This window comes from Calypte anna, chromosome 3, assembly GCF_003957555.1.
Source record: "Calypte anna isolate BGI_N300 chromosome 3, bCalAnn1_v1.p, whole genome shotgun sequence".
Taxonomy (NCBI): Eukaryota; Metazoa; Chordata; class Aves; order Apodiformes; family Trochilidae; genus Calypte; species Calypte anna.
This window is the reverse complement of record NC_044246.1, coordinates 9,972,267-9,987,789: the sequence shown is the minus strand read 5'-3', so window position 1 is coordinate 9,987,789 and position 15,523 is coordinate 9,972,267. Positions and strand designations below refer to the sequence as shown.

The following is a 15,523-nucleotide window of genomic DNA, read 5'->3' as shown; positions in this document are numbered from 1 at the left end:
GTGTAACAGTTCTTTGCAATAAAGGAGCCTGTGCAACATTAACTGATGTGCTGTTTCATAAATTTTCATTTAACACATTTCAGCATCAAGCAACAGACATGTGAAGTATCTTGTGCACGGAATTTTGAAATACTTCTGGATGGAAGATTATGCACAAAGGGTAGATCATTTCATACTTCTTAAATGATATATCAAGATTGTGTAGAGGTTGTCATAAAGTCTAACATTTTTATGTATGAGCTAGCAAATCAGAAAACTAAATTCAGAACATTGGAATCCCTTTGAAAGTAAATTTCATCTGTGACTGTTTAAGTTGATAAATACATTACTTACTTAAATGTCCTGAAATATGGTAAAATATGAGGTGCCTTTCCACCCCATAATAGTATCACACAAATCATAGCAAAGTGATTAAAAGCTGGGCTAAGCAAGAGCAGAATTTGACTCACGTTACCTCTGCAATGCAATATGGTTTCTGCAACTTGGTGTATACAGGTATGAGTATCAATAGGAGAATATGAGACCATCGCTGGTTGAACTGCAATAACCATACAGAGCTATGAGAGAAACTGGGTATAGGAACCCTGGGGTAGCCAAGAATGTCAAAAGAAAGAATGGAGGCTTGTACCTAAGGTGGTCTTTTGTTAGACCATCTGATATAGCTGTAAGAATGATCAGGGGCTTATCTGTTTTTCCCTCTAAGATCAATCACCCTTGTGAAAGATACTTCTAATGAAAGTTACTTTTCCCTTTGCTATTATATTTATCTAAGTGTAGAGGTTTTATATTCCTATGTCAAATGTGCACTTTTTAATATTGATTACTTGAGACACTGCATGTGACAAAGGTAAAGGAAATAAAGGAGCTTTGATAAACATAGAGCAGAGTTTAACCCAGGTGAACTTTGCAGGTTGTGTTTGTATATAAAGCACAGGACCTTGATGTGCAAAGATAGTAATGATGTGCTACAATTGCACTATACAGTGGCATGAAGCTACATACTAATAGGTTAAAATTGAAGTTTACAGATTTAATTTTGAGGCAATTGACAAAGCTAGAAAAGGTTTTGAGAAAACTGAAAAAGCTGGATAAAGGGTTGGGTTTTTTGTGGTTTTTTTTTTTCTTTTTTCTTTTTTTTTCTCTGTGATGTAACAGTCATTCTTTTTATGAAACACAAATTCCAACATCCCAATCCCAATTATTGTATTAAGACCAATGACTTAAGGCTGAATTAAAACATTATCTTTTGGAAAAAGATTTAAAGATTTGTTCTGGACCTGAGAGTGCAGATGCAGGAGAATTTATCCATGACCCTCAAAATTTTTGAAACTTATTCTGCTAATTCCATCATCTAGTCAGTAGATCTTAGTGCCTCTTTTCCTCTAAGGCTGAAAGGTGCCCAAAAGCAAAACAATTTTGATAAAACAGATTGTTACCAATTGCTTTAACCTTTTTTGTTCATGTGGATAGAATTCTTAGCATAATGATTTTTAATAGCTTAAACCTGGACTTGCAATTCCAGTTCTAAACTCTGATGTGCTTGTGTACCCCAGATGTTGGTCCTGCTATTCTACACATGCCTCAAACAGCTCACAACTTCATGCACTGCCAACTAAATGCAACACAGGAATAACTGAATATGTTTGATTTCAAGCATGCTGTGCATACTCAAGCTTGACATGGCTCACTGGCTGAACTTCTGTTAATTTTGTTGCTTTCTAATGCATGAAATGATAACTAAGAATGTTATCATATGAGTTTTTGGCCTTTTATGGGCAGAACGGAGGATCTGAAATCTGAAGCTTTCACAGCTCAGCTGAATGTCATATTCGCTTCCTGAATGAAGAAGTTGGACAGATTCACCTCCTATTTCCTAACAAAATTAATTTGAGAACTTAAATGCATTGATGGCAAACAGATTAAAATTTCTAAGGAGAGTAAGCAGATCATCACTGAAAGTTCTGAGAAAGAATTATGTCAATGAGGCAACTGAAGTAAGAAATCACCATGTGTTCTCTGTCAGCTGGGAAAAATGATGGAAAAATAGAAGAAAACCAGAAAAAACTTACAAAGAAGAATTGCTATGGATTTCTGAAAGTTGAAGACAGGTTTTCAGTCCTGACAGAAACTTGCAATTTGTACATTTTCCTTTAGCTTTCTTGTCTTTCCCCAGTGACTGTATTGCCAAGTTCAGTCAACTAAAGTCTAAAACTTGAAATCAGCACCCTAATGCACAAAGTTAGGTTTGAACTTCATCAGTCATTAACATTTTAAAACTATTATTTTCCTGTGATGCTGAGGAGGTAGCACCACCTGGCAGCACCACTCTGCTTGCAAGTTTTGTAGAGAGCAAATATATGATGAAAATGTAGGGTTGTGCCAGTCTCAGTACTTAATCCTGCAGAGAATAGCAAGTGATGGCAGAGATGGGCCTTGTATCTCTCGTATCAAAACACAGGCAGTTGTCTTGGATATCCTAGTGCTGCTTTTCTGTAGTGATAAATGCTTCTGAATAATTTTCTGGACTATAATAAAATGGTCAATGATAAGGGTGCTAATGATGGATATGCAGGTAACTGAATTTTTAGTTCAGTAGACAATTTTAATGCTGAGGATGATTTTAACCCAGAAATGTTGGGAGTTTTTTCTGTGATTTTTTGGTGTACATATAATTGATTGTTAAGAAAACAGTCTTCTACCAGCAGAAATGCTTTTAAATAACATATCAAATATTTCATGGATTAGGATCTGTTTTTACAAAGGTGATTCTATTAGATTATAATTATTATAAACAAAAATTAGGAAAAAAGTCCTTAGGAGCGAGGGAGAAAATCCCTTTTTTAGAGAGCAGATATTATTCTGCCAAAGAACCAACTAACTCTTCATTTTCTGCAAATCACCAGCTCTTCAGCTTGTATGTGAAAACACTAGACCAAAAGACTTTGAAGTCGGTGGGAATTTTTCCATTGAGTGTTATGAGCTTTGTGTCAGACACTTGTGGCTTATAACTTGTGCTAACATGCTGGACACAGGGAATGTGTTTCTCTACTTTTCTGATCCTGAAAATGGAGAAGTAATGTTGTTTTTCTATATCACAGGATGCAGGGCATCCAACAGGTTCTATCTAGATCTGTGCTGATGAGTAAATTAACAGGGTTTTTTGGGATTCCTCTCAGCCAGTGCAGAATTCTGCATACCTGAACTAGTTTTGTTGGGATTCATTTGACATACATTAGTATAAGAAGTTTCTTGTATGAATGCAAATCACACGCTTGTTATACACGCATTTCATGATTATTAAAGGACAGGGGAACCCCTCATTTCAGCTTGTTTCAAGTTCATAAAATTGCAGGAAGTATTCAGGTCCTCTTTTGAGAGAACTTTCCTACCATTCTTACAATAAACCACTGAGGTTTTTTTTAAGCACTTCATGGTTGATGTTTACACAATTTTTCCTCTTGAATTTAATTGAATTAAAACAATAATTTTAATTCAATCTATAATTAAATTTAAACAATCTTGCACTAATTAATACTCCATTTATAACAAGCATAACTCTCATAGTATTATCTGTCACTCAATACACTGCTACCTTGTAAAGCTACATTTAAAAAAACCTGCTGTTTTCTTTCCTAGACTAATTGGAAATCACAGTTGGTTAAGGTCAGTGTTTTTACAAAGAAACAGTAGAAAATAAAATTATCCAAAATAGTTGAAGAAGGACATCTTTTTCATGTAGAGGTACATTTTTACAACAGCGTTTGAGAAGTTGGCATCTGTCTGTCAACCAAATGAGACAGTCTAACCCAAGACAGTGAATTCTGGTTAACCACTCAGATATATATCAGAAATACTGATATTTAGCTTCTTTGGGCTTATGTCAGATGAACAGATTTTACACTCCAAGAGGTCTGGCTGCAGACAGACTCCTGGCTTATTTACTACAGAAAACAGGGTGTAACATCAGGGCAAGTTGTAGAAAATAAGAACAAAGAGTCTGAGCTTGTTGCATCACATCCTTACAAAATGGTATTGTAACCCTCACAGGGCAGGGAGAAAACAAAGGGCAATGGGATACAGAGCCATACAGGTGTATGAGACTGTTTCTATTGAATCCAGAACTCTGGGTCACAGAGGGCAAGTGATTTGCCCAAAGCCACGAAGGAAGTATGTTCCAAGGAAAAGATCTGAAAATTGGTGTTCAGATTCTCAGTCTTCCTTTACTGCAAAAATGAATGAGCACTGCAGCCCAACACCACCCTGTCTTTCTCTCACTCACTGTCTTTATCACTCTCTTTCTATATTTACTATCTTTGTGTTTTACTTTATGTGACATTGCAAAACAAAAGTTTCATGAAGGCAATAGCTGGGATATTTTTATTGATGTGCCAATTTCTGGAGGCCCTATTTGAAAGATGTATTCTGTATTCTGCACAACTATAATAATGATTTGGGGATGAATGTATGGCCAAGGGCCTGTCCTAACTTGCATTTTTAACATTTTAAATAAGACAAGAATCTACCTGTACGTCGTTTGCAACCTGCAGAAGCCATTCGCTGAAGCAATGTCACATAAATTATAATTGTGAGAGGATAATTGTAAATTAGTAAGTTAGCATGTCTTAAGAAGTTACCCCCCTGCAGTTGAGATGCAGTAACTGATTACTGTACGCTTCTATTTCATGACAGTTTAACTCTGGTTAATTTAATGCTAATTTAAGTCACTGTGCAGAGCATGATTATCTGACCATACCTCACAGTTTGTTCTTTTAAACACCTAGGTAATTCTATTTTTTCACAATGAAGCCTGAAGTCGCTTAAAAGCTACCTAAAAATCAGATTCATCACAAGGTCACACACTTGACTCTTAGACATTCCAGAGAAAGAATTTGGTTCAGGCATGTGTTTTGGGGACTGCAGGCTGCTGCCACTTCTGGACTTTGTTTCCATGCAGGTGCATAGCAGCACACCAGCCAGCCTAGCTGCTTTTTCACAGGTATTGAATACTCTGTCCTTGGAGGCAGTGTGGACTGTGTACCCTCTTTACCACGCTTCGAGTTTTCTGTTTGCAAAAGTAAATAGTGTTAGATGTTGACATCTTTATATTCAGTAACTAACATGATAAAATAAATGGGAAAGCAACCAAAGGTCAGGGGAATGCTCTTGAGAAGTCTTAAAAGTATTGCTGTTCCCTACTAATGGCTCTATATATGTACACTTTTAGCATGCTTTAGAACGAAAGGCAAAGCATGAGCCAGAATGCTCACTTAAGATTCTTTTATCCAATGTGAGCCATGCAGATTGACACAGGCACCATATTTTCTTGAAGATCAGTGACACATTGCCCAGCCACAGAGATCCCCTTTGGAAAAAACAGATTTTCAAAATGGCACCATAAACAGATGTGCTGGCTGGGGAGGGGTTTTGGACAAGACAGGCTTACAGGAAAAAGAGAGTAGGCTGACAGTGCTCAGATCCTATGGTGAATGCAACAAAATAGTGCACCAGCTGGACAGTTTAAAAACCTAGACAGAGATTGTATCAGGCTTACTTTTATAAAATAATTATGCATGTTCATTTGATTATTTTAAATTATGGTCAAAACTGAATCATTCATCAGGCATGTTGGTTTAAAAAAACAAGACATGCTGTTACTTTGTGAGAGATTCACAGACACTTGATTTCATTCGTAAGCCCACAGTCTGAGATAAGCATAAACAATTTGTTCTACTTCAAGATGGAAAGCTAACTGGTTTAAAAAGCTTGGAGGTCAAGGGCTCTTGTGATAAATCTTCTACACTTTTATTTGGTTAATTTGATGCTGCTTCTTTAAGTCAATTTAAGAGTTGGTTTTATATTTTAATGTTCTCAGAGCATTCACATTTTGACAAATGTACTGCTGTACATGAGAAAAAGGATGCTATCATGAATCTGCTCTCATTAGCAATTAAATGTTCTTAGTGCCATTTTCTTTCTTGTGATGATGGTTAATTCATTCTAAGTTTAACAGAGATTCCTGTCAAAAAGAAATGAGAGTGAATGTCACACAAAAAAAATTCAGCAAATTAGTTGGGCCTAGGTAGAATATTTAACATTACAAAGAAAGCAGCCAGCTTCCTCCCTGATAATGTTACGTTTTCATCACTATCTGATGGATCCTTCACTGTTATAATTTGTAACAGTACTATGTGAAATTTGCTTCAATGATTCTAATAAGCACATTTGAGATACTGGAACTCAAAAGGTAGATGGGCCTAATCACTCCAAGTCTGGCTGGGTTAGTGCAGGGTTCTTTTGGTTATTACTGAGAAAACAAGTTAGTCCAATAGCATGATATGCAGTCTGTTTAGCAGAAACAGAAACACTGCTAGAAATGTTTATTTTAATTTTATAATTGCTTTATTCATTATGTCAGATGTGCTTTATAGTGATACAGATGGCTGAGCTTCAAGTGCCTGACTAATGTCCATTCAGAATGACACTTTATTCTAAACAATTTCTTATAAATAGGAAATTCCTGGGAAAAAAATCAGAAAACTCCCCAAATATCATCCAAATTAAATATGTTCTCTACTATCACAGGAACAGTTGTATGAACAGCCATTTCTGTAAAATACTTGGATTCTTCACTGTGGCATTTTCTGATAAACCATCGATTAAATGTAGTATACATATTGTTCTCTAACGTGTTCTGTGTCAAGCCCATCTTCTCCTGCTCATGAAGGATATTCTTCTCTGATTTGTCTGTGCTAAACAGCTCAACTCAACTCAAACAACTATATTTTGGTTAAAATCTTACTTGTTTGAAAATGAACGTAAATGCCTTTTCAGTCTTTTAAATTCATGGCATCTAGAGAATTTTCAACTATGTCTTGCTGTGAGACTGAGGGAGAGTTCCTGAAAGCAGCATGAATCAGGCAAGAATTTGTGGTTTTTCTTTTATTTGGTGCTATTGAGGGTTATGGACCTTACCAAGAAAGGAAAGCACATTTCCAGTGAGACTATGATTTGTGTGAAGCACAATGCAACATGACTATATAAGAATTGCCTTGTTTTCCTGAAAGAGCCTTGTACTTTTGGCATTATTCCCAGAAGGCTATACAGCACACTTTGACAGCAGTATGCCTACCTGTAAATGCACCTATGAAGGTTTCAGAACACCAGAAATCTGTTGAGATTATTTTTGAGATTCAATGTAAAATTGAGCAAATCAGTATTAGCATCTAAAGCTGAAACAGACTGTATGGTTTTAAAAAATTTGCGTATCGATTTAAACTAGGACTCTAGTTGGGGTCTACTGTGAAAACAACCCATGGAAGTAAGTTACCATTCATCCCAACCTATTCCTCCTCAAGTGGCAATTAACAAAAATTGCATTCTGCTCTTTCAATGACCGCAAGAAAAACAGCTCATATTATTTGTCCACTGAAAATGAATTGCTGTGAATATTTTACTACACACATTATTTTACCACATGCATTGTTGTTCTACATATACTTATGTATGCCCTTCATGTATTAGCTTTCTCACTTCCAGCCTGAAAAAGAAATTTTTTTCTAAAACTCATTATAGAGAAGTTGTATAAGAGCCAGAAAATCCAGGTTTTCAATATATATATGAGTGTAATTTTGGAAAATACTGTTAATTGCTTTTCTCCTGCCACAGCAAAACTTTGACTATTGAGAGCCATTTCCTCGTGGAAGAAGGGCAGTGGAGAAAACAGCCTTTCAAATCTTCTTTTGGTGAAAAAAAAAACAGTTTGTGCAGAATCTTTGCAGTTTTCTTGTGACACTGGTTTTGGAGACATGAGTTTATACACTCGTTTTCTACTAAACCTTCTTTCAGAGGTATATTTTTGAGAGTATGCTTGCATCATGGAGAGTGGGGAGGAAGGACTGGAAGGGTTTGCTGTCAGCCTAACACCATTATATGTCTGCTGTGAAGTTTTCAGTAGTGCAGTATTTTCATATCAATATTTTCGTATTTCGCCATGAAACGATTCACAAGAAAACAACAGCTACAAAACGGCGCTGTGCGATCCGCTCCACCCCCCCCTTCAACCCCGCCGGTGCCGGGTCTGGAGAAGGCCGCGCCAGCACCTCAGGGCGGGACCCTGCAGCCTAGGCCCGTCCCACAGCCCCAGGCTGGAGCACGGCAAGGGCGGGGGCAGCGTCATCCCCGGACATGCTCAGCCAGCAGCTCCCGGGGGACGGGGAGAGGCTGAGGCGGTGCCGAGATGGGGCATGTGGGCGGGTGGTGTTGCTGTGGCGGGAACCGAATGCTCCGTGGAGACTGCGGGGGGGAGGTCGTGGGCCGTGGGTAGGTGAGGATTATTGGTGCCCTCAGGGTGCTGAAAGGAAGCTTCGAACACGTTTATAGTCTGAGTGCTCCAGGGGGATGGTTGCAGCCCCTGGGCGTCCTGGTGTCTGCCATGGCGAGGGCCCTTCCCACAAAGCTTCCTCGCCGGGGGCAGGCGCCTTCCAGAGCTCACTGGGGGTAGGAGCCAACTCGGGAGATTTTCAGCTCCCAAATGAGTGTTTTGAGAACATGAACTCGGATGAGGCACACGAAAAACCCAACAGCTCTGTTGGCTTTTCTGTTACAGTTGGGGCCTGGAAGTTTGGTGCTGGGTACTCTCCTAGGTGTTATATTTGAGGGTACAGACATTGCACTCTCCCACTGATAGATGGCTGAGCTTCTAGCAGTGCTCTGGTGCTTTGCAGATTTCGGCTGCTGCCGACAGTTCTTTCCCGCCTTTTTTGTGTTGCTTGCTTTCTTGTTTTCTGTATGAGTTCTGTCATGGCAGTTAACAGGCAGGCAGTAATCTGCGTAAATGGATAAAGGCAAATACAGACAGAGAATGTTCCAGGGACTGCTACCAGCTGATTTCACAGCATCCCGCAGCCAAGACAGAAGATGTGAAATAATACATGGCCCATTAACTGGCGTAACAAGACCAGTGTTGTGCCTGCAGCTGCACTGCAGCACAGCACCATTGATGTTTGCCACAGTGAAGTGTAAAGCCAGGAATCCCATTTCATCTGTGGATTTTATGCTTCTGTTATTTTCCAAAGAACACCGAGTTTGGTTTTCATTTTAACTGTAAGCATTTTGGATACAGTCAAAGACTCTAAACAAAGTTCTTTTGTATACTGAACTGCTGCTGCTGTGCTCTATGGCCTTGGAGTTAGCAATGCTCAGTCTCTTTATAGTTCAGTTCTGCATTTCCACTCTTCATAGGGTGTCATAACTCTTAGCTAATTAATGCCTGTACATTATTTGGTGCCCTTGAACAAATAGAAATAGGAAGCTACAGATACACAGGCAAATAATAGTAGTTCATGCCTGCTGAACTGTCTTCAAATTGTGGTAGAAAAATGAATTGCCAAAGTAAGAAGCTGCAATGAGGAAAGATCCCTAAAAGCATTATGTTTCTTTCTTCCTTACAGTTAAAACATTCCATTATTTTACTTCCTGAGTTTGAAGAATTATTATTTTTTCATCCCATCTCTTTTCAGAAAGCATTTAAGGAGTTGTTATTCCAATAGCAAGATGATAATAGAAGAAAAATTCTCTCTGAAATCGTAATTCTCAGGATAATCTGGGTGATGATTTCTGTGTGGGCTATAAAAATATTTTCCAAGATTAATTCTTCCATTGCTTGCTGCTATTTTATGGCAGGGCATTTTCCAGCCTGTCCCTGGGATTGTGATTTATATTTAGCATTTATGCTGCAATGCAGCCACAATAATAATCTGCAGTATTCTTAATTTCTAAGTCAGTTGTGTCTGCAGACTCAGTGACTGTCACAATCTTTGTATTTTAAGTGTGAATTCTTACTACCTAGTTCACATGGTTGGTTCATTGAGTTAGAAACACAAAAGAATCACAGAATCTGCTAAATTTTAAGGGGCCCATTAGGATTATCAATTCCAACTCGTGGCCCTGGGTAGGGCAATCCAAGAATCACATGTGCCGGAGAGCACCTAAGAAAGATTGGAGCTGATTTTGGATTAATTTTGACAGATTTATAATCTACTTTCAAGGTTTCCAAAAGTAAAGACAAACTACTTTTGGGGGGTGAGTGGTCTGTTAAAAATCATTTGCTTATCTCTAATTAGGATAAACTTTTATTTACGGAAATGGAGGGCACGTACAGGCTCAGATGTTTATTCACATACGTAGCATTTTTTGCTCGTGAATAATTTTGAACCTCAGAATATCCAGGTTCAATTACAGTGCAGTTAGTTACTGTGGATACTTGGTTCACAAATTCATAGCTTTATGCCTAAATTTCTGCCAAGTACTATGTTGGTAAACAACATGTCTTTTCTTAGAAAGATGCAGGAAGTGGCATAAGGTCACAGTCATGCACACAGGTCTGGCAGAGAGAAGTCTGAGAAAGTATGTCATCACACAGTGCTAGTTTGGAAGGGGCCCTAAGGACCATCTAGTCCAGTCTTGGCAAAAGCATGGTCTAGACAAGATTACCCTGTCCAGATCAATCAAATATGTCCAATGCTGGACATTTGTTTTTGAAGATTATGAAGAATGGTCCCACAGTGACATCAGCACCCTGGGGTAGATAGTATCTGGGCCCATTGATTTGTAGGGGTCAAGCCCCTCTAATAGCTTGCATAGCAAGTCTTTCTTCACTAGAAGTGGGTCTGTGTTTGCACTGACCTGGATTTTTGTTCCCAAGGCCTGAGGCCAGAATGTGTTTGGGTTTTTTTTATTTTTATTTTATTTTTCTTGGAAGCATGATAGGCAAAAGCTTACCAATTACTTAAAACCACCAAGATTACAGGGATTAATAGGTCATAAGTCTTTGTACAGAAAATAAAAATTCTAGTTTTGCTTTACCTATGAACAAAGACACAATAAATAGTATCTGTGATCTTGATGTGCTGAGAATGAGAATCAGCATGACTTTTTCTCCAAGGACCCCATTTTCAGAAGACATCTTCTGGATTGCCACCATCTTTGAATACTGAATCCTGAGCAGTTAACTTTTCTGTCTACTGTTTTATTATTTCTCCTTATTTTCTATGTACACCAGCAGATTTTCCAGAAAGACCTGTTCCATTATCTTGTGAGGCACAGGGTTGAGACTGACAAGCCGGTAGTTCCTCAGGTCGTCTGATTTCCCCTTCCTTGTTGGTGAGAACAAGGTGCATCAGGGCATCTCTCCTTGTTTCCTCTATTACTTGGAAAAAGAAATTGTAATCTACACACTCTAGGAACCTTCTGGATTGTTTGATCTTTGCAGAGTTGTACCTCCAACAGGTCCTAGTGGTTGGAGTTCTCATGTGTACCGTGGATTCTGAATGTGAAGCTGCTCTTACCTGTCTGTAGGGTGCCTTGTCTATACTGTCCTCCTGGTCAGGCAGTCTATAGCAGATGCCCACTGTAACATTACCTGTGTCTGTCTTCCCTTTCATCTTGACCCATACGCTCTCTGTTGGCTCATCCATCCTCAGGGGGAGGTCCATGCACTCCAGCTGGTCTGTGACATAGAGGAGAGCAGCCCCACCTCATCTCTGTCTGTCCTTCGTAAAGAGTTTACAATCCTCCATGCTTCAGCTCCTGTCATAGGAGCCATTCCATCAGGTGTCAGTGACGCCAGTAACTGCAGACGAGCACATATCTCTAACTCGTTTATTTCCCATGCTGTGTGCATATGTATAGTGGCATTTTAGCTGGGCTTCCTGTGAAGTTGACCAACTAGCCAGATGCGCTGTGATTTTATTATGCTTTCCTCCATGTGCTTCCCCTGCTGACCTGCACCCCTTTTGCAGGGTCAGAGCATCTATTACTGATAGGAGATCCCTTCCTCTTTCTTTTACTTACCAGCTTCCACTCCCCCACTTCGGTAGCTTCGGTCCTGCTTTCCATATGTGCTGGTTAGGGAGCATTTGGCTGACGGGGCACAAGTTGGGTATGCTCAGCAGTGAGCTCACAGATTACGCTGTCCAGCTCGTTTTCTGCCTCCCTAACACTACGCACTCTCCTCGCTGTCTCCTGCAGCTCTGATATATGCTGCAGGAGGTCGTTCATCTGCTCACACCTTATGCAGGCAGGTTTCCCCCTACCTCAGGTACAAGAGAATGGTCTAGGCAGCTACCATAGCGTGTGGTCAGCACAGCAGCGTCACACCTTAGGCGCTCCGTTGGGGTAGAAACGCTGACCCCTCCCAAGGTGGGGAGCGCAGATCCCCCGGCCAGAACTACATCTCCAGTCTTCCTCCTAGTAACCGCTATTCCGACTCCTCCTTGCCCTCCCTGCGCCAACTGCCGCGCACGCTCCCCTAACCACGCCCTTCCTGACGCGCCTCGCCCTGTTTACCCGTCCTGTTCGCTGCGTTCCTGGTTGCTGCCGCTCCTGAGAGCCGCTTTTCTGGGAGCTGGGATGGAGCTCCAGAAAGCTCCACAGCACTCTAATGAGCTGCCTGCCCCCGGCGCTGCCGGTGCTTGTGACCGGCTTCAGAAAGCTCAGAAAAAGCCCCTTGTTTTTGCTGATTTTTAACCCCGATGAGGGTTGCCTGCACCGGAGCTCCTCGCCCCCGCGAGTCACCACTGGTAACGGTTACAGCGCGTTTGAAACTGCCGCCCTCAGAGCTTCACCTGCACCGCCTCCACAGCTCTCTTGTGAGCTGCCTCACCCCGGCGCTGTTCAGGCTACTTTCTGGCTCCCGAAAGCTCAGAAAAAGCCCCTTTTCACCCATTTTCTACCCCGATGAGGACGTGCCTGCACCGGGACCTCCTCGCCTCTGCGAGACACCACTGGTGGCGGTTACAGCGCGTTTGAAACGGCCCCCCTCAGAGCTTCGCCCGCTCCGCCTCCACAGCTCTGGTGAGCTGTCTCACCCCGGCGCTCTCCGGCTGTGCCCGGCTACAGAAAGCTGTAACTCCACTTCTGGATCAGTACTAGGAATGGAGAATCACTTAGACACTGATGACACAGTTACATGAGAGATCTCTGTTGTTGGGACGGTTAGATCCCAGCATTTCCTTCTATCTCTTCTCTAGAGGTGTCCAATGTAGATATCCTGTTTAATGAAAAGGTATCATACGGTGTTCTGGAGTTTGTGTCCCTAGAACAATCCAAATAGCTTTCATCGGAAGAAGTTCTTTTGCACTGAAGCCTACTTGCATTTTGAGTAATATCTGGCATGCTTTGCTTTTTTCTGTAAGATTTTTGCAGGCAAAAAATAGCAGAGAGGCTTTCTTTTCACATGGGCTGCCTCAGTCTTCGTATCTGTAGCACACTGAGGTCATTAACCTGCCTGTAAACTGTATCTGTGAATGATTGTAACATACATTAAATACTAAGGTTTTCTGTATTTTACACTTTGCAAAATACAATTCGAAGAAAGAGATTACTTCATCATCAAATAGACTGATTTTACAAGTGGAATAGCTAAAAATTCATTCCTCTCCAAATTTCCAACCAGCACACGAATCTTTAGATTCAACAAGGCCAATCCCCTCTGAGGGATGTGTTTCAGTGGCAGCACTAGCAGTTAGCACAACAGAATGTTTGTACTTTGGAAAGTTCAGTGGTTGAAAGAGCTTTCACCAGTCTGAATTTCCTTGCAGAATCTCACCTGTAATTCCAAGACCATGGTTTACACTCCTCTACCATTACTGCTTGCGTTGGTGCAGACACATTGTGTGCAGCGTTCTTCTGTGAATAGGTTGGGGTGATGATAGGCATTGCATGATACTCATTGCTGTCTTCAGGTTGGTTTTGGCCATTCCTATTTTGAAAATAAACCAACAGGAAGAACTTCTACAGAAGAGGAGAAGCCAAATCATTTGGATAGAGTTGATAGGTTCTTCTTAGTTTCATTGCCTAGGAAGTCCCACCAAGAAGTCACAGCATGTTACAGTAAACACCACTTGGTTTTATACTCAGTTTAATTACATGGAGAGTGTGTCTCAAATACTCCTTATTTGGCACATCATGAAGCATTTAATCTGTAATTCTGCAGCCATTTAAGCTCTGTGTACATCTTACACCCGGGCTTGTTAGATGTGCATCATCACCAAGATCAATATATCAGAAACAGTTTGTGTAGACTCTTGAAAACAGAAGATCAGTCTCAGTGCCATCAAACTCAAATATGACAACTGATACATACACATCTTCAACCGCTCTTAGATTTTTTATTTCCTCCTCATCTTTCAGTTTTTCAAAGAATGACTTAAAAAAATCTGGTCTTTCTCTATGTCTTGGAGCAACACAAACAGCTTCTATGTCAGAGCCTTTGGTGTGTACTCCAAGCCTGTAATAACCAAATGTAAATATTTTGCCAACAGCACTTGCTGCTGTTTTGAAGGGGGAAGATTCTTGCTCTCACCAAGTTCTGAAATCTGAAATTTGACCAAGTTATTCTGTTTACCAAGAACAGCCTGTAATTGAGTTCTTCTACATCTTAAACCACCCCAAACAGCTTCATTGCTTCAACGAGCTTCTGAGTAAGAATACAATCTATATGCTCAGATGGAGCTAAGCTAATTGGAGAAGTAATTCCATAGTATCTTTGAGGCTGGTTCTGCTGCCCTGGAAGTACCATGTCTCCTTCATGGTGCATGCAACCTGGCAGATTTGCCAGATTTTTATAAATAAGGCTTTTTAAATAATGGCTTTTATGTAAAATTCTGCTTACATTTTGACAAAAATGTCCCTGCTTCTGTCTCCTCCTGTGCCAGTATTAGTGCAGCTCTCCTCAAGCCTGGTCAGATTTCCTGTGCATTGCTGTTGTTGCCCAGTCTCGTGGGAGTACTGTGGTTCAAACAGATCAGCCTTTGATACCAAGACTGAGTGTGCTCTGTGTGGTTTCCTCTGGTAAAAAGTTTCTGCAGTTACTTGATTTTGTCAGTTAGTACTCGGTAACATACTTGTCAATAAGCAACCACTGAAAAAGTCACTCTACACCATTTGGTACTGTTGTGTTCCTGTATCATGCATGGGTCCTGGGGTTTTCACTGACGCCTCTGCTCTGGGAATTCTCCTTGTGGGCGGATTCTGCATGAAAATCACATCTGTTCAATAAAAAATAAGCTTGATTAAACTTACCTGGTTTACAGTAGTCTCAATGCAGGCTATTGAGACATCCTAAGACACAGCTAGTTATTACTAGCATAGGAATACTCCAGTGAAAGGATGGCCCATTCATGGGATGTGGGTTGTAGGGTGGCTTACTGAAATAGATAAGAAATGGCAGCAGCGACAATCTCTGAGCCACCCTTTTGAGATTAGTGAGAAAGCACAGCTGGACAGAGAAGTTCCTTGTGAGTGCCTGTATAAGCAGGGCTTCCATGCTGGTTTAGTGATCCAGGCGAACCAAAACCCAGAGAACAGAAATTACCCTTTTAACCCCCTTCAGCCCCCTCAAGGGAGGATAAAAGGGGAGTGAGGAAGAGAGCCTTAAAGGTTGTAAGTTAAAGTTAGCACGGGTTCCCTGAAACAGAGAAGGGATTTGTTACACATGGGAGGAGGAACAAATACCCGTATATAT

The 15,523-nt window shown here is 40.6% G+C and overlaps 1 protein-coding gene and 1 pseudogene across 1 annotated transcript in view; one reads left to right on the top strand and one right to left on the bottom strand.

Annotated features, from left to right (window-relative positions):
- Positions 1 to 15,523, top strand: part of SMYD3 (SET and MYND domain containing 3) — a 362,837-nt gene that overhangs the window by 255,630 nt on the left and 91,684 nt on the right. The gene's annotated exons all lie outside the window — the stretch shown is intronic.
- Positions 12,994 to 14,578, bottom strand: LOC103528631 (annotated as a pseudogene).